At 43.3% G+C, this 24,624-nt stretch overlaps 1 protein-coding gene and 1 long non-coding RNA gene across 5 annotated transcripts in view; both read left to right on the forward strand.

Moving 5' to 3' along the window:
- LOC115171939 (NLR family CARD domain-containing protein 3-like) overlaps window positions 1–24,624 on the forward strand; it is a 1,137,260-nt gene that overhangs the window by 991,059 nt on the left and 121,577 nt on the right. The gene's annotated exons all lie outside the window — the stretch shown is intronic.
- Window positions 1–24,624, forward strand: part of LOC115171951 (uncharacterized) — a 121,401-nt gene that overhangs the window by 95,499 nt on the left and 1,278 nt on the right. The window contains exons 1-3 of one of the 4 annotated variants that reach the window (XR_003871300.1): window positions 4,469–4,548; window positions 9,491–9,558; window positions 11,786–11,884. This is a non-coding gene — a long non-coding RNA (uncharacterized LOC115171951). Of the gene's footprint in view, window positions 1–4,468; window positions 4,549–5,923; window positions 5,992–9,442; window positions 9,559–11,785; window positions 11,885–24,624 lie in introns of those variants that run through there. The other 3 variants (XR_003871301.1, XR_003871299.1, XR_003871298.1) reach the window with 3 other exon arrangements.

Below are 24,624 nucleotides of genomic sequence, written 5' to 3' on the forward strand. Positions count from 1 at the left end.
AGTGGGGGGCCTGTCCCCATACAGCAGGTCGGGGGCCTGCACCCTTACAGCAGCTGGGGGGCCTGTCCCCATACAGCAGGTGAGGGGGCTGCGCCCATTTAGCAGGTGGGAGTCCTGTCCCCATACAGCCAACAAAAAACTGAGTGCTGGTTTAAACTCTGGTTTGGGCTTGGAACCAATGGGTCATTGGTATGCAGGAACCAATGGGGTCAAAACATTAGCTAGCTACAACATGTAAAAATTGACCAGAGGTAATTGACATTAGCTAGCTAAAATTAGCCAGCTAGCTAGCAAAATCTTCCTTGATGTTTTTCTCCCTAAAGAATGCAGAACAGGGAATACCACTTAGCAGGAGTTTGTTGTGTAAATTTAGTTGTTTTCCGGTAAGTGTTGTTGTGTAGCTACCAGTCTGTCCTGGAATGGAATGTAGATGTGGGTGGTAGTAGTCATGCAGAAGCTATTGATATTAAGAGGGTGCAAGCATATTTCACCTTCAGGTTCCTCCAAGAACCATTTATGATAAGAAAGGTTAAAATATGAACCCATTGATTAGGAAAGGTTAAAATATGAAACCATTGATTAGGAAAGGTTAAAATATGAACCCATTGATTAGGAAAGGTTCCCAGAGGAACTCTAAAGATGAAAAGGTTCTTGTAAGAATATGTTTTATATTTCAACTTTCCTAATTGAACCCCAAATTCTTTACATTTTTGTATTACATATTTTATTTACCTTTATTTAACTAGGCAAGTCAGGTAAGAACAAGTTCTTAATTACAATGACGGCCTACCCCGGCCAAACCTGGACAACGCTGGGACAATTGTGTACTGCCCTATGGGACTCCGATTCATGGCCGGATGTGATACAGCCTGGATCCTTAGTGTGTTCTTCTGAAATAGGCTAGATTTTCTTCATATCGTGTTTCTTTAGACCTGTCTAAAATAAATAATTGAGTTATTGTGAAGGCGTAGGCTGTATTACATGGATTTATTCTACTTTTTAAAAAGTAAAACAAAGGTCTGTATCAGTGGCTTGTAGGCTATGCGTGGAAACCATGAGACTGTCAGTTATCTGCATGACAATCACCGGCTGACAAATGTCATGACCGACACAGCCCTAGGTGACATCAATAAGGGATCATATCTTTCACCTGGATTCACCTGGTCAGTCTATGTGATGGAATAAACAGGTATTCCTAATGTTTTGTACACAGTGTATATCATGTGTCTATAATAAACAAACTCGAACTGAGAAGGGAAGGGGGAGGGCAGCCAGAAAGGAAGGAGAAAAGATGGCCAGATTTGTGTTTAGTTTGTAGGAGAACAAAACATGAAAAACACATAGGCCCCTAAAGTATGTGTCCTCAAATATGATGTAACCTAAACATCTCAGATGAGCAAAGGGGGACAAGATGACAACAGCAGGCCAGTGGCGCACTTAGAACAGCAGCAGCCAGGAGAACATGGTAGTGAAGAGGATGATTTAGGAAACCCAGACACAGACCTAGAGCTGTGGAGTCATGATGTAGGAGACCCAGACACAGACCTAGAGCTGTGGAGTCATGATGTAGGAGACCCAGACACAGACCTAGAGCTGTGGAGTCATGATGTAGGAGACCCAGACACAGACCTAGAGCTGTGGAGTCATGATGTAGGAGACCCAGATACAGGCCTAGAGCTGTGGAGTCATGATGAAGGAGACCCAGACACAGACCTAGAGCTGTGGAGTCATGATGTAGGAGACCCAGACACAGACCTAGAGCTGTGGAGCCATGATGTAGGAGACCCAGACACAGACCTAGAGCTGTGGAGTCATGATGTAGGAGACCCAGACACAGACCTAGAGCTGTGGAGTCATGATGTAGGAGACCCAGACACAGACCTAGAGCTGTGGAGTCATGATGTAGGAGACCCAGATACAGACCTAATGCTGTGGAGTCATGATGTAGGAGACCCAGACACAGACCTAGAGCTGTCATGATGTAGGAGACCCAGACAGAGACCTAGAGCTGTGGAGTCATGATGTAGGAGACCCAGACACAGACCTAGAGCTGTGGAGTCATGATGTAGGAGACCTGGACACAGACCTAGAGCTGTGGAGTCATGATGTAGGAGACCCAGACACAGACCTAGAGCTGTCATGATGTAGGAGACCCAGACACAGACCTAGAGCTGTGGAGTCATGATGTAGGAGACCCAGACACAGACCTAGAGCTGTCATGATGTAGGAGACCCAGGCACAGACCTAGAGCTGTCATGATGTAGGAGACCCAGACACAGACCTAGAGCTGTGGAGTCATGATGTAGGAGACCCAGACACAGACCTAGAGCTGTGGAGTCATGATGTAGGAGACCCAGACACAGACCTAGAGCTGTGGAGTCATGATGTAGGAGACCCAGACACAGACCTAGAGCTGTGGAGTCATGATGTAGGAGACCCAGACACAGACCTAATGCTGTGGAGTCATGATGTAGGAGACCCAGACACAGACCTAGAGCTGTCATGATGTAGGAGACCCAGACACAGACCTAGAGCTGTGGAGTCATGATGTAGGAGACCCAGACACAGACCTAGAGCTGTGGAGTCATGATGTAGGAGACCTGGACACAGACCTAGAGCTGTGGAGTCATGATGTAGGAGACCCAGACACAGACCTAGAGCTGTCATGATGTAGGAGACCCAGACACAGACCTAGAGCTGTGGAGTCATGATGTAGGAGACCCAGACACAGACCTAGAGCTGTGGAGTCATGATGTAGGAGACCCAGACACAGACCTGGAGCTGTGGAGTCATGATGTAGGAGAACCAGACACAAACCTAGAGCTGTGGAGTCATGATGTAGGAGAACCAGACACAAACCTAGAGCTGTGGAGTCATGATGTAGGAGACCCAGACACAGACCTAGAGCTGTGGAGTCATGATGTAGGAGACCCAGAAACAGACCTAGAGCTGTGGAGTCATGATGTAGGAGACCCAGACACAGACCTAGAGCTGTGGAGTCATGATGTAGGAGACCCAGACACAGACCTAGAGCTGTGGAGTCATGATGTAGGAGACCCAGACACAGACCTAGAGCTGTGGAGTCATGATGTAGGAGACCCGGACACAGACCTAGAGCTGTGGAGTCATGATGTAGGAGACCTGGACACAGACCTAGAGCTGGGAAGTCATGATGTAGGAGACCCAGACACAGACCTAGAGCTGTGGAGTCATGATGTAGGAGACCCAGAAACAGACCTAGAGCTGTGGAGTCATGATGTAGGAGACCTGGACACAGACCTAGAGCTGTGGAGTCATGATGTAGGAGACCCAGACACAGACCTAGAGCTGTCATGATGTAGGAGACCCAGACACAGACCTAGAGCTGTCATGATGTAGGAGACCCAGACACAGACCTAGAGCTGTGGAGTCATGATGTAGGAGACCCAGACACAGACCTAGAGCTGTGGAGTCATGATGTAGGAGACCCAGACACAGACCTAGAGCTGTATAGTCATGATGTAGGAGACCCAGACACAGACCTTGAGCTGTCATGATGTAGGAGACCCAGAGACAGACCTAGAGCTGTGGAGTCATGATGTAGGAGACCCAGACACAGACCTAGAGCTGTGGAGTCATGATGTAGGAGACTCAGACACAGACCTAGAGCTGTGGAGTCATGATGTAGGAGACCCAGACACAGACCTAGAGCTGTGGAGTCATGATGTAGAAGACCCAGACACAGACCTAGAGCTGTGGAGTCATGATGTAGGAGACTCAGACACAGGCCTAGAGCTGTGGAGTCATGATGTAGGAGACCCAGACACAGACCTTGAGCTGTGGAGTCATGATGTAGGAGAACCAGACACAAACCTAGAGCTGTGGAGTCATGATGTAGGAGACCAAGACACAGGCCTAGAGCTGTGGAGTCATGATGTAGGAGACCCAGAAACAGACCTAGAGCTGTGGAGTCATGATGTAGGAGACCCAGACACAGACCTAGAGCTGTGGAGTCATGATGTAGGAGACCCAGATACAGACTGTTGAAATTCCTTCCTGGACCACCCTACTGGCTATGGGCTAAGCCACCAATGTCTTCAAATCCTAGGGGAGAGAGGAGCTGCTACCCCTGGGGAGAGAGGAACTGCTACCCCTGGGGAGAGAGGAGCTGTTACACCTGGGGAGAGAGGAGCTGCTTCCACTGGGGAGAGAGGAGCTGCTACCCCTGGGGAGAGAGAAGCTGCTACCCCTGGGGAGAGAGGAGCTGCTACCCCTGGGGAGAGAGGAGCTGCTACTACTGGGGAGAGAGGAGCTGCTACCCCTGGAGAGAGAGGAGCTGCAACACCTGGGGAGAGAGGAGCTTCTTCTTGTGGAAGAATGGTGTCACATCCCTCCAATAGAGTTCCAGACAGTTGTAGAATGTATGCCAAGGCACATTGTAAGAGCTGTAAAGAGAGGGAGTGGAGAGAAAACAGGCAGAACCTGATATGTAAATGAGCAGAGCAAACAAAAGTAACTTTTGACGACCGAATGATCATTCCAGACTCTGTTTCTATTGAGAGATAAAAGGTAAGATGTCGATTGTTATGTGTATTAATCGAGTTGATGGTATTGTAATGTGTATTGATATAGTTGGTGATATTGTTATGTGTATTCATATAGTTGATGATATTGTTATGTGTATTAATATAGTTGATGATATTGTTATGTGTATTCATATAGTTAATGATATTGTTATGTGTATTCATATAGTTGATGATATTGTTATGTGTATTCATATAGTTGATGATATTGTTATGTGTATTCATATAGTTGATGATATTGTTATGTGTATTCATATATTTGATGATATTGTTATGTGTATTCATATAGTTGATGATATTGTTATGTGTATTCATATAGTTGATGATATTGTTATGTGTATTCATATAGTTGATGATATTGTTATGTGTATTAATATAGTTGATGATATTGTTATGTGTATTCATATAGTTGATGATATTGTTATGTGTATTCATATAGTTGATGATATTTTTGGTGGACAGTGTTATAATAGTCCTACTCTCCTTAAAATGTTTTCGATATAAATTAGATGTGTGGGGTGAATTCGTTCTGTGCCCATCTGTGTTCCCCAGGGTGATCGCTCCTACACTCTCTAGAATCTAAAAGGGTCCTTTGGCTGCCTGATTTATACTGATACTGGGTTAACCATATTGATACTGATACTGGGTTAACCATATTGATACTGATACTGGGTTAACACTATTTATACTGATACTGGGTTAACACTATTGATACTGATACTGGGTTAACACTATTGAAACTGATATTGGGTTAACACTATTGATACTGATACTGGGTTAACCCTATTTATACTGATAATGGGTTAAAACTTTTGATACTGATACTTGGTTTACACTATTTATACTGATACTGGGTTAACACTATTGAAACTGATATTGGGTTAACACTATTGATACTGATACTGGGTTAACACTGTTAATACTGATACTGGGTTAACCCTATTGATACTGATACTGGGTTAACACTGTTAATACTGATACTGGGTTAACCCTATTGATACTGATACTGGGTTAACACTATTGATACTGATACTGGGTTAACCCTGTTTATACTGCTACTGGGTTAACCCTATTGATGCTGATACCAGGTTAACCCTATATATACTGATAATGGGTTAACACTATTGCTGCGATGCAAAGTGTGTTTTCCTTTTTCACCAGGGTTCACTGCTCTGCCCCACTGTTTGCTACAATATTAATATCATAGACTACCTGTTGAACAAAGAGACACACTATTATGAGTGAAAGGATTTTAGGATAATATCAGTAAGTGTTTATTTAGAGTTCTGGGTTCAGCCTTGTAGCTGCCTTTATCAGTTGGGTGAAATGTAACAAATTACATGGCTTCAGAGTTGCATTATTTCTCCAGAGCAGCAAGGGAATCTAGAGACTCAACCTTTGTAGAATCACAATCACCTTTATTCACCAAGTACATTTGCACATACAGATGTAGGATCTTAATTTGAGCCAGTTTACTACAGCAGGAAAATATTCCTGCGGCAACAGGAAATGTGAATTATTATGTGAATTATAATTAATGGACATTTTTGAGGTGGCTGATAAATTTTTCGTAAGGAAAACAAGTCTGAAATTTCTAAGTTGAAATTACAAACTTCAGAAGCCTTTTTTTGCCTCAAATACATAACAAGTTGATATGGTGCTGCTAGTGATAGACAACGTTTAGAGACAGAATACAGACAGAAGAGTTTACACACAGTTTCCCTACAACATTATACATAACTAGATAGAGTGAACATAGAGCTATAAGAGAATGAACTGTGGATATACAAATATACAGTACAGTGGCTATACAGTTGATATACAGTACAGTGGCTATACAGTTGATACATAGTACAGTGGCTATACAGTTGATATAAAGTACAGTGGCTATACAGTTGATATACAGTACAGTGGATAAACAGTTGATATACTATAGCACAAAAACATCCTGCATTAGCATCGATTAGCCCCCGTGATATGCAACTTTTCAGGGAAGTTATGAACCAATATACACAGGCAGTTAGGAAAGCAAAGGCTAGCTTTTTCAAACAGAAATTTGCATCCTGTAGCACAAACTCAAAAAAGTTCTGGGACAGTGTAAAGTCCATGGAGAATAAGAGCACCTCCTCCCAGCTGCCCACTGCACTGAGGCTAGGAAACACTTTCACCACCGATAAATCCACGATAATTGAGAATTTCAATAAGCATTTCACTACAGCTGGCCATGCTTTCCACCTGGCAACCCCTACCCCGGGCAACAGCCCTAAACCCCCCACAGCAACTTGCCCAAGCCTCCCCCATTTCTCCTTCACCCAAATCCAGACAGCTGATGTTCTGAAAGAGTTGCAAAATCTGGACCCCTACAAATCAGCTGGGCTAGACAATCTGGACCCTCTCTTTCTAAAATTTTCCGCTGCGATTGTTGCAACCCCTACTACTAGCCTGTTCAACCTCTCTTTCGTATCGTCTGAGATCCCCAAAGATTGGAAAGCTGCCGCGGTCATCCCCCCTCTTCTACCCTGCCTTTCAATGGTCTTCGAAAGCCAAGTTAACAAACAGATCACTGACCATTTCGAATCCCACCGTACCTTCTCCGCTATGCAATCTGGTTTCCGAGCTGGTCATGGGTTCACCTCAGCCACGCTCTTAGTTCGAAACGATATCATATCCGCCATCGATAAAAGATATTACTGTGCAGCCGTATTCATTGACTGGCCAAGGCTTTCGACACTGTCAATCACCTTATTCTTATCGGCCGACTCAACAGCCTTGGTTTCTCAAATGATTGCCTCACCTGGTTCACCAACTACTTCTCTGATAGAGTTCAGTGTGTCAAATCGGAGGGTCTGTTGTCCAGACCTCTGGCAGTCTCTATGGGGGTGCCACAGGGTTGAATTCTCGGGCCGACTCTTTTCTCTGTATACATCAATGATGTCGCTCTTGCTGCTGGTGATTCTCTGATCCACCTCTCCGCAGACAACACCATTGTGTATACTTCTGGGCCTTCTTTGGACAATGTGTTAACTGACCTCCAGATGAGCTTCAATGCCATACAACGCTCCTTTCGCACTGCTTTGCTTTGTCTTGGCCAGGTCGCAGTTGTAAATGAGAACTTGTTCTCAACTGGCCTACCTGGTTAAATAAAGGTGAAATAAATACATTAAATAAAAAATACTGTATGGTGGCTATACAGTTGATATATAGTACAGTGGATAAACAGTTGATAAACAGTACAGTGGCTATACAGTTGAGATACAGTACAGTGGCTATACAGTTGATAAACAGTACAGTGGATAAACAGTTGATAAACAGTACAGTGGCTATACAGTTGATATACAGTACAGTGGCTATACAGTTGATAAACAGTGGATGTCCACATTTACAGTATCAGTATAAATATATCTAAGAGAGATGAACAGAGAGCTAATGCAGTATAGTTCAGTTATTTAGTGTCCAGTTCAGAGATGACTTGATGTGGTGTGCAGTGTAGAGTGCATAGTCCTTTAGTCTCTATGGACCAGGTGGCCAGTTGGTGAGGGCCACAGCATAGTCCTTTAGTCTCTATGGACCAGATGGCCAGTTGGTGAGGGCCACAGCATGGTCCTTTAGTCTCTATGGGCCAGTTGGTGAGGGCCACAGCATAGTCCTTTAGTCTCTATGGGCCAGTTGGTGAGGGCCACAGCATAGTCCTTTAGTCTCTATGGGCCAGGAGGCCAGTTGGTGAGGGCCACAGCATTGTCCTTTAGTCTCTATGGGCCAGGTAGCCAGTTGGTGAGGGCCACAGCATAGTCCTTTAGTCTCTATGGGCCAGGTGGCCAGTTGGTGAGGGCCACAGCATAGTCCTTTAGTCTCTATGGACCAGGTGGCCAGTTGGTGAGGGCCACAGCATAGTCCTTTAGTCTCTATGGGCCAGGAGGCCAGTTGGTGAGGGCCACAGCATAGTCCTTTAGTCTCTATGGGCCAGGTAGCCAGTTGGTGAGGGCCACAGCATAGTCCTTTAGTCTCTATGGGCCAGGTGGCCAGTTGGTGAGGGCCACAGCATAGTCCTTTAGTCTCTATGGGCCAGGAGGCCAGTTGGTGAGGGCCACAGCATAGTCCTTTAGTCTCTATGGGCCAGGTAGCCAGTTGGTGAGGGCCACAGCATAGTCCTTTAGTCTCTATGGGCCAGAAAAATATGATCCCGCTGTTGTTGGAAAACTAAAATGAGTCGTGTGTTTGAGTGTATTTAAGCTTTAAAAACGTTTCTGAAGATGATAAATTCCACTTTTCCATTTTAAAATGGTTCATTAATTATAATCCATGTAATAATTAAAATGTCCTGTTTCTGCAGGATTGTTTTCCTGCTGTAGCAAACTGGCTCAAATTAAGATCCAACATCTGTAGCAATATACCTCTCTCTAATGTATATGATTATATCAGGATATATATACCTCTCTATAATTTATATGGCTCTATCAGGATATATATAACTCTCTCTAATGTATATGACTCTATCAGGATATATATATACCGCTCTCTAATGTATATGGTTATATCAGGATATATATACCTCTCTCTAATGTATATGACTATATCAGGATATATATACCTCTCTCTAATGTATATGACTATATCAGGATATATATTCCTCTCTCTAATGTATATGACTATATCAGGATATATATACCTCTCTATAATGTATATGGCTATATCAGGATATATACACCTCTCTCTAATGTATATGGTTATATCAGGATACCTCTCTCTAATGTATATGGCTATATCAGGTTATATATACCTCTCTCTAATGTATATGACTCTATCAGGATATATATTCCTCTCTCTAATGTATGTGGCTATATCAGGATATATATACCTCTCTCTAATATATATGACTATATCAGGATTCACTTTTGACCATTTGACATCTTTTATTTACTGTTGTTTAGGCTGGTTGAATGAGTTGCCTGTGAAAGCTACTTCATCTGCAAGAAAACAGACGGCTGCACCAGTGACTGTAAGTTATGTGATTTCCTCATATGAAATTAAAGTATGTTTGTAGTCTACGCAGTTACAAAATGGCTGTTGAAACTGTAACACATATTTCTCGGTAACATTAAATAAATGTGTTGGTATGTTGGAAAGACGGGCAGTCTAGACTACCTACAAACTGTTATAAGTCTATGATAACTTATCATGTCGACAAACCTGATGTTCTCTGTGAACTGATCTGAACAGGTTTTGACTGGTCATCTATGATATGTAGGTTATACACAGTACATTCTCTGTCCTGCTACTGGTAGGACAATAACATTATGTTGATCTGAACAGGTTTAGACTGGTCATCTATGATATGTAGGTTATATACAGTACATTCTCTGTCCTGCTACTGGTAGGACTATAACGTTATGTGAACTGATCTGAACAGGTTTAGGCTGGTCATCTATGATATGTAGGTTATATACAGTATATTCTCTGTCCTGCTACTGGTAGGACTATAACATTATGTTGATCTGAACAGGTTTAGACTGGTCATCTATGATATGTAGGTTATACACAGTACATTCTCTGTCCTGCTACTGGTAGGACTATAACATTATGTTGATCTGAACAGGTTTAGACTGGTCATCTATGATATGTAGGTTATATACAGTACATTCTCTGTCCTGCTACTGGTAGGACTATAACGTTAAGTGAACTGATCTGAACAGGTTTAGACTGGTCATCTATGATATGTAGGCTATAGCCGAGGTATAGACCTTGATCTGCATATCACTAATAAACTGCTATTATACATTATAACCTAGTCTACTTTACATAATATAACATCTACATATCACTAACAACCCACTACTATACATTATAACCTAGTCTACTTTACATAATATAACATCTACATATCACTAACAACCCACTACTATACATTATAACCTAGTCTACTTTACAAAATATAAAATATCTTACTTGTTGCAAATAAACTTTGAACGGATTAATGATTTCCCCCTCAGATCAACCATGCCCTTCTGTCTACATTCTCATATACGTTTAGAAAACAACAGATTGAAAGACAATAAATAGCCTACTTTTAATGAATGAAATAAGAATTTGTTCTTAACTGACTTGCCTAGTTAAATAAAAAAGGTAAATATAAATAAGTGTGAGACATGACCTTGTGTTGCTGTACTGTCTAGAACTACCTTAACAAACAGTGACTTATTATTATTATTATTATTATTATTATTATTATTGTTGCTGTACTGTCTATAACTACCTTAACAAACAGTGACTTATTATTATTATTATTATTATTAATATTATTATTATTATTATTATTATTGTTATTATTATTATTGTTGCTGTACTGTCTATAACTACCTTAACAAACAGTGACTTATTATTATTATTATTATTATTATTATTATTATTATTATTATTATTGTTGCTGTACTGTCTATAACTACCTTAACAAACAGTTACTTATTATTATTATTATTATTATTATTGATGTTGTGTACTGTCTATAACTACCTTAACAAACAGTGACTTATTATTATTATTATTATTATTGTTGCTGTACTGTCTATAACTACCTTAACAAACAGTGACTTATTATTATTATTATTATTATTATTGTTGCTGTACTGTCTATAACTACCTTAACAAACAGTGACTTATTATTATTATTATTATTATTATTGATGTTGTGTACTGTCTATAACTACCTTAACAAACAGTGACTTATTATTATGATTGACAGTTACTATGGAGATGAAATGTCACAACTACATGTCCATGTGATGCATTAAATCACCTGACAGTTTCTTATGTTTGTTAGTAAATTTTTTATAAGAGATAATTCATATATGACAACAATTGACATTCAAGAATTACTGTGTTAACCACAACCAACATGCTGGATCTCTGTTTAGTTGTTACTGTGTTAACCACAACCAACATGCTGGATCTCTGTTTAGTTGTCACTGTGTTAACCTCAACCAACATGCTGGATCTCTGTTTAGTTGTTACTGTGTTAACCACAACCAACATGCTGGATCTCTGTTTAGTTGTCACTGTGTTAACCACAACCAACATGCTGGATCTCTGTTTAGTTGTTACTGTGTTAACCACAACCAACATGCTGGATCTCTGTTTAGTTGTTACTGTGTTAACCACAACCAACATGCTGGATCTCTGTTTAGTTGTCACTGTGTTAACCACAACCAACATGCTGGATCTCTGTTTAGGGGTCAGTTCTCTAAAATGAGTCTCTCTGGGGAGAGAGAGGAGGGGGGCCCTGCCTCTAAAATGAGTCTCTTTCGGGAACATGACACCAAATCTAAGAGGTGAGATGACAATTGTGTTTAGGAATTATTTAGTTTCTTTTAAAAATGCTATTTCCAAAAATTTTCAGATTAGGTTTTTTAATCAGAAATGGTTGCTTATGTGTACCTTCAATATTACTGTTGTCAGATTTTTAATTCATCGTTTTTAGATGTGTATCATTTTTATTTTTTATAGCAATATGCTATAGACCCATTGTTTAGCTGGAATGGAAAGTTCGTATCCTGTATATTTGACTGTGATATGTGGTTGTCTCAGCTAGCTATCTTAAGATGAATGCACTTACTGTAAATCACTCTGGATAAGAGCATCTGCTAAATCAGGGTGCTCAATCCGGGGTCTGTGGAGGTACTGCAGGGGTTCCACGGCACCCTGACTGTACTCGTTGCACTGTAAGACATTTGATAGAATTTTCACATGACACGACCACTTTGCCTACTCTTAATTATTGCCTAATATAATGGAATGTTTTTTTTTTTTTTTACCAATTCTGATCGTTGTTACAAGCAGAATTTTAACAGAATTACCATTATATCAACACACTCTTCACACCTGTTTAACAACTCTAAATAGCTTTGGCATAGTAGGCATCAAGTCCCTTGCCAATAATGTTGCCTACAATGTTGCATACAATGTTCATTTTCATCTAACACATATTACACCCTAGATGTCTTCAATTTGCCTAATTTATAGACATGCCCAATTTAGGATTATTTTTTAACAACGTGATGTTGTGCTCCAAAGGGATATCTTGAAATAACATGATGTAGATAATTAAATAATCAAAAGAAAAACGTGTTTATTATACACTTAGAAATAAAGGTTCCTTATAGAACCAAAAAGGCTTCTATCACTTCCATAATATATGGAATCACTAAAAGTTGTATATATATTTGGGTTCAGTGAAGAAGAACCTCTAGAGTTCTGATCAACAAAAGGTTAATGTTTTGAGGATGTGAACCAAGCAGCCCTCCAGTGGTCAGATCAATTCCGCCAGTTTTTTCCAGCGCCCAGGATTCGAGCCAGCCTGTCATAGGCGTCGTATGGATAGGACCAAGGCGCAGCGTGTAAAGTGCTCCTCTTCTTCATTTATTAGAAATAACACTTGAACAAAAGAAACAAACGATGAAACAGTCCCATAAGGTGAACAGACTATACAGGAAATAACCACCCACAAAACACAAGTGAAACAAACACAACTAAATATGGCCTCCAATTAGAGACAACGACAACCAGCTGCCTCTAATTGGAGGTCATTGCCAAAAATCAACATAGAGCTAGAAAACTAGAAGAAACATAGAAATATAAAACATAGAACAAAAACACCAAAACACCCAAAACAAACATCCCCTGCCACGCCCTGACCATACTACAATGACAAAAGGACCCCTTTACTGGTCAGGACGTGACACAGCCACAGCTCCAACTCCTGCCACAGCTCCAACTCCTTAGCCACTTGGCGAAAACCTGAGTTAATCTTCAGAAATAAGCATGAGTTATTCAGCCATAATGAAGACAAAATGCTATGCAGACATACATGCAGACATACATACATACAGACATGGTATCACTTGTGATTCATAAATCAAATACATAAATCATTGCCAAAAGCACAATACATACTGTTGCATGTAGGTCTATAATATTTTTGGGTTGGAAGACAAAATGCTTTGGAGACATACATGGTATCACTTGTTGTACATAAGTATTATACATAAATCATTGCCAAACGCACAAGACATATATTATTTATGGATTTATCATATGAAATGTCAAAACATTATTTTTACTACTACAAAGCAATTACATGTGGCGCAGGAACCACTGACTCGCTGCATTATTCTATAGTATTATCAAGACACCTGCTGTTAACTCTTAACTACTTAGGACAGCTCACGAGGTGTCCTAAATATCTGCCGACTAGGTGGGACTAGAGACTTCATGCATAGCTTTAATTTTACTCATAAGGGTAAAATGTCTTTATTCTCAGCACTTATATGACCAATTTTCTACTCTGAGACGCTTTGTGGATATGGGCCTAGATCTCAAAATATTGTTAGAAAAAACTGTATAATGTTTGTTTAACATAATAATAAAAAAGGAATATTACTAATGTAACCCACTGTAAAGACTGGGTTTAGTTGATTGTGTTGCACTGCTCATGTCCGCGTTCTGGAACTCCCCGCATTCCCGTACAGAACTGTCCGTGTCCATGTACGGTGTGGCGCCAAGCATATTGTCCGGTTACGCGCAGAGTGGGCTGAGGTGATCTTGGGGAATAAAGATGGAGTTCACTACAGTGTTGAAACGCCAAAGTTTATTGTTCAATTAGCTTTTTGCTTTACGGTCAGGGGCAGTATGAGTGTAGCCAGATCTTTTTCACTCTCTATCCTTGTTTCATTTTGTGGTTCACCAGATTCATTGAGATGAGGGACAGACGAACGACCTGCTAGCTAGCCAAACTAGTCGGTACAGCTAGGTAAGGTAGCTTGCTACTATGCCAGCAGCATCCTAGTTTATCCTAGCTAGTCGGTACAGCTAGGTAAGTTAGCTAGCTACTCTACCAGCAGCATCCTAGTTATCCTAGCTACCACTACATAATCACCGGCTGCCTGCATTTCTTATGGACCAATGGATCTCCCCTGTTGTTTCTTCCACCTGTTAAATCCCGTGGAGGGCTTCTCCCTCTCTCGTTGACGGATGCTGGCTACCTCTGTCTGGTTCTCCTCTCTTCAATAGATTCATTTTTTATATTTTTTTCACCTTTATTTAACCAGGTAGGCCAGTTGAGAACAAGATCTAATTTACAACTGCGACCTGGCCAAGATAAAGCAAAGCAGATCTTTGGATGCGGGACGGTAACTAGATGGACGGTAACTTTAGTGCTTAACCCTTCTTTGTCCAAGGACCAAACTTTTGAATATTATTTTCGGGGCGCCTGAATTTGTTTTGACATTTTTAACAAGGTTTTTTTTCTGATGAAAACTAGTTAATTGCATCTGCCATGGAGCCCAGTTTCATAATATTACATTATATCCCTAGTTATGAAGTAATCGATAAAAAACAGGCCTTATTTTAGGTCCTTTTTCACCCTGCCAGCTCCTATTAGTTCTATTGAGCACCGTGGCACCAACTCACCTTCTGAACCTTCTATTCCCAGCTCATTGTTCTGTGTCACAATGTCAGCTTCGCTATTGTTATCAATGAGACATGCTGGCATTAACTGTGAACGCTGACCTCAGGTAACTTATTATTATTAACAGGGTTACGGCTACTTTGTGAGCAAGCTCACTGTTCACATGGGTACACGCTGTGGTGACCCACAGTTCTAGCGATGCCTGGCGCATAGCCATCAAACATTAAGCTGACAAACATCAGGTATTTATACAGCCCTTTTTACATCAGCAAATGTCACAAAGTGCTATACAGAAACTCTAACCCTACCTATTTTAGCCCTATTTTAGCCCTAACCCCAGGTATATCCTCCCCTAACTCTAGGTATAACCTATTTTACCCTTAACCCCAGGTATACCCTCAGCCCAGGTATATCCTCCCCTAACCCTAGGTATAACCTATTTTAGCCTTAACCCCAGGTATACCCTCAGCCCAGGTATATCCTCCCCTAACCCTAGGTATAACCTATTTTAGCCTTAACCCCAGGTATACCCTCAACCCAGGTATATCCTCCAAAGTGCTATACGGAAACGCTAACTCTAGGTATAAGCTATTTTAGCCTTAACCCTAATTTTAGAGTAGGGTAGCCTAGAAAACGTTTAGAAACTATTTTAGTAATAATATTATTGTTAGTCAATACCATTATAGCACAAAATAGCATTTCATTATTTTGTTAATCAAAACCTGTCTAAGCATTTCGTTTTTTTTGTTTTGTTATTTTATTATATTTATTATTGCAAAGCAGAACACTTGATAAACAAGACACACGTGTTTAATTTTTCAAATGTGGTTTGAACTGGTTTGAACTGTGTGACCTAGTAACCTCTATGTGAAAGTCCAGCAACTGGAATGGGATAGGTGGGGCAGGTTTGAGACTGATCTAAGGAATTAACCAGAAAAATACACTTTATTTCTCAGCTGCCTCGCCAATGTCTGTACGTGAATTATTAACTTTTAATTGCTAAATATTACCAATAGAAGGCAGCATAAGACCACGAAGCATCAGTTATAGGCTACAAGCAGCAATACGATTGACATAAAATAGCATGCAACCACAGACTATATGTCCCATGATTTTCTAAAATGGTCACTCATTACTTTAGTTAGCTATATATCTTATATTAGGGCTGTGTTGCTTTTGGGAGAGCAAAAAAATTGTGACTATAGCAGGTACTGAACCTTGGATAAATGATCACTAGTCAGAACCTTATTTTTCACTGTCTTTTTACTGTTTCTTTAATTTCTTTACTTATTCACCTAATACCTATTTCTTACTTAAAAATTGCACTGTTGGTTAGGGCCTGTAACTAAGTCAGAACCTTAACCCTACTATACATGCAGTATAAAACATAATCTTAATATTTGATATTGCGAGTAAACAACCTCAGAATAGAAAAGACAAGAGTGCGTCTTCCAGCCCGCCAATAAATTACATAATTCAACCCTCCCGGTTAGCAAATTTACCTCAACATGCCCCTCGAGAAGGCAGAGTAACGACACCAGCTTTTTAGCGAGGCTGAGTTGACTACTTTCTGGAGAAGACAGAGTGGGTCGATGCTGGTTGATGAATTGATAATGAATTTATTTCGAAAATACGTTTCTCTCGACCAGACGTGACTGAATTAATGTTCAGGCTTATTGATAATCGCTATATGAATGAAGTATAATTTCAAACATGAGCATAAAAACAGGTAATAATAAACATGAATCATCATTATATTACTTCACAGTAATCTGTTAAATGCTTTTTCATTGCTTCGTCTTGCGTTAGCAGTGTGGAAAGGGACAGAAAGAAGCTTACACAGGAGTTTTCCTGTGAGGGGGAGTGGTGGTGTGTCACGTCCTGGCCAGGATAAGGGTTAATTGTTATTGTAGTTTGGTTAGGACGTGGCAGAGGGTATTCGTTTTATGTGGTTCGGGGTGGTGTGTTTGTTGAAGGGGCATTTGATTTAAGTATTCCGGGGTTTGTTGGGCACTGTCTGATATTCATGTATTCTATGTTTAGTCTAGTGAGTCTGTTTCTATGTTTGGTTAATTGGGGTTGGCACTCTCAGTTGAAGGCAGGTGTTGTCTATTTGCCTGTGATTGAGAGTCCCATATATTAGGGTGTGTTTGTCATTTGTGGGAGATTGTTCTTTGTTTATCCTTGTGCCTTGCCAGACTGTTTTGTTGATCTTTCGTTCTTTTGTTATTTTGGTGTTCATTTTGAATTTATTAAAACGTCAAGATGAGCATACACATACCTGCTGCGTTTTGGTCTCATCACTACGACAACTGTGACATGGTGTACATTTACATGCAAATGTACACCACCAGGGAGAACTAAACTTATCTTCTGAAATGTCATTTGTGGTCTTATGATGCCATCTATTGGAATTATTTAGCAACTGCAGTAGTGCTGAATAATGTGTAATTCCTTACTAAAATACTAATTACTCAGAATTGCAAAATATATCATTTTCTATTTCATTTTACCACATACAACCATAAAATAACTATTTATAGCATAACAAACAATGAAACTGACTTCAACCAAAAATGTCATACATTTAGTTAATTATATATAAAAATATATTAAGATAGATGACATTATCTGCCTAAGTAACAGCCCTGTAGACAAAGAACAGGCCATTTTCTCAAAAATGACATTTCAATTTTATCATCTTTCAAAGCAGAATTACTTTCCCCATTGTTCCTCAACTGTAGTGTATGATATACCATTTTCTAGCTCTGAGTCTCTACTTTTATCCAATGTAAAAAACTATTTCAAATGTTGCTACATAAGGCCCGAATCGAGCCAGTCGGTCACATTTGACTGTATAAAACCTACCAGAATTACTTATTTCTATGAGTGAGGCAGATATATAGCATTTAGCAAAACAACATGACTATTTGTCTCTCTGAAATGAAATCATCAAGTGATAGATTTTAAGCAAATGCATGTTTGTCACGGTTGTCGTAGGGTGTAGACCAAAACGCAGCGGGTACGTGAATGCTCTTTTTTATTTATCCAAAACAAACACGAAAAACGATAAACGGACGACAAACAGTCTTGTAGGCAACACACAGCAATACAAGAAACAATCTCCCACAAACCCCAAAACAAACATACTCTTATTTATAGGACCTTCAATCAGAGGCAACGATAGACAGCTGCCTCCAACTGAAGGCCCCAACACCAATTAGAAAAACATAGAAATACAAACGACTAGACAGAACATAGAAATAAACTAACATAGAACAATAACCAAAAACCCCGGAATACATAAATCTAAAACCCCTCTACAACACAACCACCCCAAACCATATAAAACAAATATCCTCTGCCACGTTCTGACCAAACTATAAGAACAAATAACCCCTTTACTGGTCAGGACGTGATAGTAGCCCCCCCCCCCCCCCCCCAAAGGTGAATACCCCGGATGCACCTGACAAAAAAAATAAAAAAATAAACCCCTTACTAAAGGGAGGGTGGCTGCCGTCACCGACGGCTCCCGTGCTACACCCCCCCTCCCCAAACCTCCTACAGTGGAGGTGGCTCAGGCTCAGGCCTTAGTCCCGTACCTGACCAATCCACCCCCACTGAATACCTCTGCCTGAGGCCATTCACTGCAAACCCTGGACTGTACTCTGGGAGCTCCAGACTGTAGGGCGATTCTGGGAGCTCCGGACTGTAGGGCGATTCTGGGAGCTCCGGACTGTAGGGCGACTCTGGGAGCTCCGGACTGTAGGCCGACTCTGGGAGCTCCGGACTGTAGGCCGACTTACTCGGTTCCGGACTGTAGACCGACTCACTCGGTTCCGGATTGTAGGTCGTCTCACTCGGTTCTGGACTGTAGGTCGTCTCACTCGGTTCCGGACTATACACTGTTACCGGACGCTCTGGACGGGGTACTGTTGCCGGAAACTCTGGACGGGGTACTGTTGCCGGACACTCTCGACGGGGCACTGTCTTCGGAAGCTCGGGACTGGGCTGACGCACTGGAAGCCTGATGCGTTGGGCTGGTAGTGGAGGTACCTGCCTGGAGACATGCACCTTAGGGCTAGTGCGGGGAGCAGGAACAGGCCGAGTTGGACTGGGCTGACGCACTGGAAGCCTGGTGCGTGGTGCTGGTAGTGGAGGTACCAGACTGGAGACACGCACTTCAAGGCTAGTGTGAGGAGCAGGAACAGGACATACTGGACTGGGCTGATACACTGGAAGCCTGGTGCGTGGTGCTGGCTTGGGATGTGCCAGACTGGAGACACACACCTCACGGCTAGTGCGAGGAGCGGGAACAGGACATACTGGACCGTGAAGGTGCACTGGCGGTCTCGAGCGCAGTACTGGCTCTACCCTTACTGGCTGGATGCCCACTTCCCCCTGGCAAGTGCGGGACGCTGGCACTGCGCACACCGGCCTGAAAATACTTGGCCTCGCCACAGTACGCATTACCCCGAAGCACGGAACCTGACCAGTCATAGGTTGCCTCAAAAAAACACGGGGATTTGGCTTGGGACTTAATCCTCACCCAGCCAAACTACCCGTGTGCCCCCCCAAAAAAATGATTGGGGCTGCCTCTCAGGTTTGCCTCTCTGCCACGTCCTGACCAAACTATAAGAACAAATAACCCCTTTACTGGTCAGGACGTGACAATGTCTGTCATTGAACAAACCCATGCCATGATTAGATAGTGAAAAAACACACCAATCTCTTTCATAATTTCTTTAAACAATAAAAGCTCATTTCCGAACATTTCTGAAAATGGATACAGTGGGGGAAAAAAGTATTTGATCCCCTGCTGATTTTGTACGTTTGCCCACTGACAAAGAAAGGATCAGTCTATAATTTTAATGGTAGGTTTATTTGAACAGTGAGTTCACACATTCCCGCTGCGTTTTGGTCCACTCCTTACGACGAACGTGACACTCCGTGTTGAGACGCCAAAGATTATTGTTCAATTTGCTTTTTGCTTAATGGTCAGGGACAGTATGAGTGTAGCCAGATTCTTTTCACTCGCTATCCTTGTTTCATTTTGTGGTTCACCGGATTCGTCATCATGTTCGTCTGTCCCCCTGACGAGGAACAGACGAACATCCTGCTAGCTAACCCAGCTAGTCGGTACAGCTAGGTAAGCTAGCTAGCTACTCTACCAGCAGCATCCTAGTTATCCTAGCTAGTCGGTACAGCTAGGTAAGCTAGCTAGCTACTCTACCAGCAGCATCCTAGTTATCCTAGCTACCACTACATCATCACCGGCTGCCTGCATTTCTTGTGGACCGATGGAGCTCCCTGGTTGTTTCTTCCACCTGTTAAATCCCGTGGAGGGCTTCTCCCTCTCTCATTGACGGATGCTGGCTACCTCTGTCCGGTTTTCCTCTCTTCACTAGATGGACGGTAACTTTAGTGTTTAACCCCTCTGTGTCCAAGGACTGAACTTTTTCATATTATTTTCAGGCAGCCTCAAGTAGGCTGGACACATTTTTTACGTTTTTATTCTGATGAGAGCGAGAGAGCGAGAGAGAGAGAGAGAGAGAGAGAGAGAGAGAGAGAGTGAGTGACAAGGTAGCACGTCAGAGTTCCATATCCTCAGTCAGAGCAGTAGAAACTGGATCAGCAGCATGACAAGTTATCACGTCTGGTGCACAGGTCAGAGTTCCATATCCTCAGGCAGACCAGTAGAAAGTGGATCAGCAGCACTACAAGGTATCACGTCAGGTGGAGCATGTATCAATACTGATAGGATGGAAAGAAAGGGAGCGCTGCTCTCGTATCAGTTTTCTCCGTTCAAATCTTTCCTTAACATTGTCATATTCTTCGTCTTCTGATGAGGAGAAATCATCGGACCAATACGCAGCGTGGTAAGTGTCCATACTTATACTTTTATACGTGAACACTAAACAAAACAAGAAAACGAACGACAGTCCTGTAAGGTGCTCACACTATACAAAGGAAACAAACACCCACAAACACAAGAGAAAATAAACCCACTTAAATATGGCCTCCAATCGGAAGCAACGACAACCAGCTGCTTCTAATTGGAGGTCGTTCTCAAAACTAACATAGAAATAGAAAAACTAGAAAACCCACATAGAAATAGAAAACATAGAACATAAACCAAAAAACCCCGAAACACACTAAACAAACACACCTTACCACGCCCTGACCAAACTACAATAACAAATAACCCCTTATACTGGTCAGGATGTGACAAACATTATAATTATTTCACAATACTGACCACGGATCAACTTCTATTATCACCTATGGCTGCAAATATTGAGGAGGCTTATTCTAATGCTTACCCAATAAAAATGCACTAAATCACAGACTTGGTACATCATTGTGTTCATGTTAGGCTACACATCATGAAATATATTGAGACAAATTACAGACCGTAGTCTACAAGTAGCAAAATACAACTCAATTGAACATAACATTTATTTCAATTTGATTGAATGAGGCCTATAGCCTACTGTTTATATTTTAACATGAAACAAACACAACAGGAGGGTTAAAACACAGAAGATCTCCCCCAAACATAGAATCACATCCATCTCTCTGTGATGCTGATACATTTAGAACGAAGTTGACTACAAATACAAATCTACAAATGTCTTTGCAATTGATACAAACAAGCAACGTATAAAATGATACATCAAAGGAAAATCGAGATGACTGCATTAATTAATTCTGTGTTCCCGGTCCAAAATGACCGCCCCATTATAGCTGATTATAAATCCATAATAATACATATATTATCACCTAATGTTGTGTTAGATCTTTTTATCCACTTAAGATCTTGTGAACATTACAAGTTTGAACTTCTATTTGCTATTTATGGCCTGTAGGCCTCATTGACCTGAGCTCGTATGTCACGTCCTGACCCTTGTAAGATGTCATTTTTTATAGTAGAGTAGGTCAGGGCGTGACAGGGGGTGTTTTGGGTGGTTGTCACGTCCTGACCAGCAGATGGAGCTGTTGTAGTAGTTTGGGGGTCAGGACGTGGCAGTCTTGTGTGTCTGTGTTTGAATGTTCTCTGTGTCTTGTGACTCCTGATCAGGAACAGCTGGGGATCGTTGTTCCTGATTGGGAGTCATATATGTAGGAGTATGTTTGTCACTGGGGGTTGTGGGGAATTGTGGTGAGCACTGCTTTTTTTTGGTTTAGCCTGCTACCCTGTCGTATCGTGAGTACTGTTCATTGTTTTGTTTATTGTTTTCCCAGTGGATACTTTACTCGTTTTGATAATTAAAGAAACATGAGTGTCCACACTTCTGCTGCGCCTTGGTCCTCCTTTCACATCCACGATGGATACTGTGACAGAATTCCCCACCACCGAACCAGGACCAAGCAGCGGGAGGAAAAGGAGCGCGAGAGATGGGCTCGCGAGGGGAAGCAGTTCTGGACCTGGGAGGAGATCAAGTCAGGGAAAGGACCCTGGCGGAAGGATTCCCAGGTCGAGGAGGTAAAGCCAGCCGGTGGAAGGAGTCGCAGGCGGCGGTCAAGGAGGCCCGGAAGACACCCCCAAGAATTTTTTTTGGGGGGGCTAATGGGGTGGTCCAGAAGGGCAGAGGAGGAGCCTAGACCACTGCTCTCGTGGGGGATGACGGCGGAGGAAGAGACGAAGATGATGAGGCAGTTGATTGAGGACCTGCAGAGGGAAGATCTGGAGGAGGAGCCATGGTATGCAGAGTTGCGCGCTGTGTCGCCAGTGCGCCCGCACAGCCCGGTGCATCCGGTGGACATGCCCAGCACATGCCGTGCTAGGATGGGCATCCAGCCAGGACGAGTGGCTAAACCGGCTCCACGCTTCAGGTCACCAGTACGTGTTCACAGTCCTGTCCGGCCCATCCCTGCTCCCCGCACCAGGTTAGTGGTGCATGTCCCCAGTCCTGTCCGGCCCGTCCCTGCTCCCCGCACCAGGTTAGTGGTGCGTGTCCCCAGTCCGGCCCGGCCCGTACCAGCACCACAAACCAGGCTTCAAGTGCGTAAACCCAGCCTCGCCAGTCAACAGTCACCAGAGCTGCCCGCCAGTCAACAGTCGTCAGAGCTGCCCGCCAGTCAACAGTCGTCAGAGCTGCCCGCCAGTCAACAGTCGTCAGATCTGCCCGCCAGTCAACAGTCGTCAGTGCTGCCCGCCAGTCAAGAGTCACCAGAGCTGCCCGTCAGTCAACCATCACCAGAGCTGCCCGCCAGTCAACCATCACCAGAGCTGCCCGCCAGTCAACAGTCGTCAGAGCTGCCCGCCAGTCAACAGTCGGCAGAGCTGCCCGCCAGTCAACAGTCGTCAGAGCTGCCCGCCAGTCAACAGTCGTAAGAGCTGCCCGCCAGTCAACAGTCGTCAGAGCTGCCCGCCAGTCAATAGTCGCCAGAGAGGCCAGACTGCACTGAACTGCCGGAGTGGTCAGACTGCCCTAAACTGCCGGAGTGGCCAGACTGCCCTGAACTGCCGGAGTGGCCAGACTGCCCTGAACTGCCGGAGTGGCCAGACTGCCATGAACTGCCGGAGTGGCCAGACTGCCCTGAACTGCCGGAGTGGCCAGACTGCCCTGAACTGCCGGAGTGGCCAGACTGCCCTGAACTGCCGGAGTGGCCAGACTGCCCTGAACTGCCGGAGTGGCCAGACTGCCCTGAACTGCTGGAGTGGTCAGACTGCCCTGAACTGCTGGAGTGGCCAGACTGCCTTGAACTGCCGGAGTGGCCAGACGGCCTGAACTGCCGGAGTGGCCAGACGGACCTGAACTGCCGGAGTGGCCAGACTGCCCTGAACTGCCGGAGTGGCCAGACGGCCCTGAACTGCCGGAGTGGCCAGACGGCCCTGAACTGCCGGAGTGGCCAGACTGTCCTGAACTGCCAGACTGCCCAGACTGTCCCGAGCTGCCAGACTGCCCATACTGTCCCGAGCTGCCAGACTGCCCAGACTGTCCCGAGCTGCCAGACTGCCCAGACTGTCCCGAGCTGCCAGACTGCCCAGACCGCCCCGAGCTGCCAGACTGCCCAGACCGCCCCGAGCTGTCAGACTGCCCAGACTGCTCCGAGCTGCCAGACTGCCCAGACTGCCCCGAGCTGCCAGACTGCCCAGACTGCCCCGAGCTGCCAGACCGCCCCGAGCTGCCAGACTGCCCCGACAGCCAGAAACGGCCTGCACCTGAGCCACCTCCAGGATAGGTGGGTTGGGAGGGAGGGTGTAGCACAGTGCCGTCGGTGACGGCAGCCACCCTCCCTTCCCTCCCTTATTGTTTAAGGGTTAGTGTTTATGGGTTTTGTTGGGGATTTTGTTTGTTGGTGTTTTGTTTTGTGGTTAGGTGCATTCCGGGGTCTGCACCTTGAGGGGGTTACTGTCACGTCCTGACCAGCAGATGGAGCTGTTGTAGTAGTTTGGGGGTCAGGACGTGGCAGTCTTGTGTGTCTGTGTTTGAATGTTCTCTGTGTCTTGTGACTCCTGATCAGGAACAGCTGGGGATCGTTGTTCCTGATTGGGAGTCATATATGTAGGAGTATGTTTGTCACTGGGGGTTGTGGGGAATTGTGGTGAGCACTGCTTTTTTTTGGTTTAGCCTGCTACCCTGTCGTATCGTGAGTACT

This window comes from Salmo trutta, chromosome 32 (assembly GCF_901001165.1).
Source record: "Salmo trutta chromosome 32, fSalTru1.1, whole genome shotgun sequence".
Taxonomy (NCBI): domain Eukaryota; kingdom Metazoa; phylum Chordata; class Actinopteri; order Salmoniformes; family Salmonidae; genus Salmo; species Salmo trutta.